This window comes from Octodon degus, unplaced genomic scaffold (genome assembly GCF_000260255.1).
Source record: "Octodon degus isolate 3935 unplaced genomic scaffold, OctDeg1.0 scaffold00030, whole genome shotgun sequence".
In the NCBI taxonomy this organism is placed as follows: domain Eukaryota; kingdom Metazoa; phylum Chordata; class Mammalia; order Rodentia; family Octodontidae; genus Octodon; species Octodon degus.
In genome coordinates, this window is record NW_004524606.1 from 5,335,157 (window position 1) to 5,336,958 (window position 1,802).

General features: G+C 37.1%; 1 pseudogene; it reads right to left on the reverse strand.

The window, feature by feature from the left end:
• Positions 1-516: 516 nt before the first annotated feature.
• LOC101573296 lies at positions 517-1,442 on the reverse strand (annotated as a pseudogene).
• Between the last annotated feature and the right edge of the window lie 360 nt (positions 1,443-1,802).

The window sequence follows — 1,802 nt, forward strand, 5'->3', positions numbered from 1 at the left end:
TGTGAAATTTCCTAGATTATTATTATTATTTCCCTAGTAGAAATGTAAAAAGCTTATTGTTAGATTTTGTACATTATAAAAATGCTTGAATTTTTAAAAATAATCCAGTATTCATTCACTTCTTTGTTTTGAGTGTGTCCTCCAAAAGTTCATGTTTTGGAAACTTGGTCCTCAACATAGCCATGTTAGGAGGTGCAACTTCTAAAGTAGGAAGTAGGCTGTTCATTCCACAAGTGAGTCTTACAAAGCGAGCCCTTTCTGGCAAGCTTGCTGTCTCTCATGAAGCTGTCTGTCATGCATAGAAAGAAGACCTGTACCAGATGCCAACACTGTGCTCTAGACGTCCCAGCTTCCAGAGCTGTGAGTGAAGTCAATTGCTATTCTTCATGTTAGCCAGTGTATGATATCCTGTCACAGCAACAGAGAATGGAGCAAGATAGCATTTAAAGTACAATTGATATGAATTAGGCTACTGATCATCATATTTTTTGTGTCCTTGTTGTGAAAAATGTCCACTGTTGTTTAAAGACATGGCCTTAAATCAAAGTCACAATATCCAAGGGAAAAACAACCCTGTGGCTTCTTAAAGTAATCAACTCCCCTTCTGATCTTAATCATCCAGCCATTGTTGAACCTAATTTCTCGGTCATGTATTGAAGAAGAATATTCTTTTTCCAAAACCACTCCATGATTCCTGAGGGATTGTTTCATTTCTTCTAGGCAACTACTTTGCTTTACTCTCCCACAACCTTCATAAAGAGAGGTGAGAAGGTGAATAGTTTTTACTTTACATGGATTCTTAATACGCATCTTGCAAAATTGAAGGAAATTATACAGCTGATGAGTATGTCTAATGTAAGGATCTTCTATCCAAACTTCTGTGACTCTCCCATTAAGACATTCTTTAAAAAATGACTCATAACCAAAACCATTTCTGCATTCTCTTCTATCTTAATTTGTTTGTGATATTTTCCATCTACTTCACCCCTGGTCATTAGGGACATTCAGCTATTAGAATGTTTTGATTCCCAGTAGTATCCGAGAGAAGTCCTAGGAGTTTCTTTGGCTACTCTAATGACTTTAGTATGTTTGTAAAGGGAAATACACATAAGATGCAGGATCCACATGCAGCATCCCTATGCAGCAGTTCTTCGACTGGGTCCGCAAAGCTTCTGCAATCTACAAATTCCTTCTTTTACTTGATCCAAGTATTTCTTTATGTCTTCTGCTCTATCCATGTAGTGAGTACCTTTTTCTCTGAGATAACATCTCTTAGTATGACCTTGGGTGCCTTTCCAAACCTGCAGGAGCAGATCAATCCCCTCTTGGTAACACGCTAGGGCCTGCTGGTACCGCGACTCTGAATCTAGTTCCACCACCCGGTTCAGCACAGTGATTGCGGCTCTGAATTTGGGATCCTGCCCCACCTGGGAATTAGCCATAATTGCAACAACAATCTTTCCTAGATTATTTTGGATCGATAAACTTAGCAGTAAGAATGACCTCCTGACATATCATGAAGAGTTAATAGGGAAATGCACATGAAATATTTGACATAGAATTTTTAATTTAGAAAAAGCATAATTATTCATTTAATTTTTATAATTTCTTAAGACTTAGTATATTATGGACACAGGCCTAGTTCTGGAAAGGTGAAGAAAAGAGAGATCCTATTTAATTTACCTCCAAGGAGTTCATAAAAAGAGAATATATATTCAAGTATCAAGGCAAGATAATGGAAAAAATGGTAAGTGTGCTGAGTTCTTCAGTTTATACAGTTGCAGAGATATATGTCAATTATA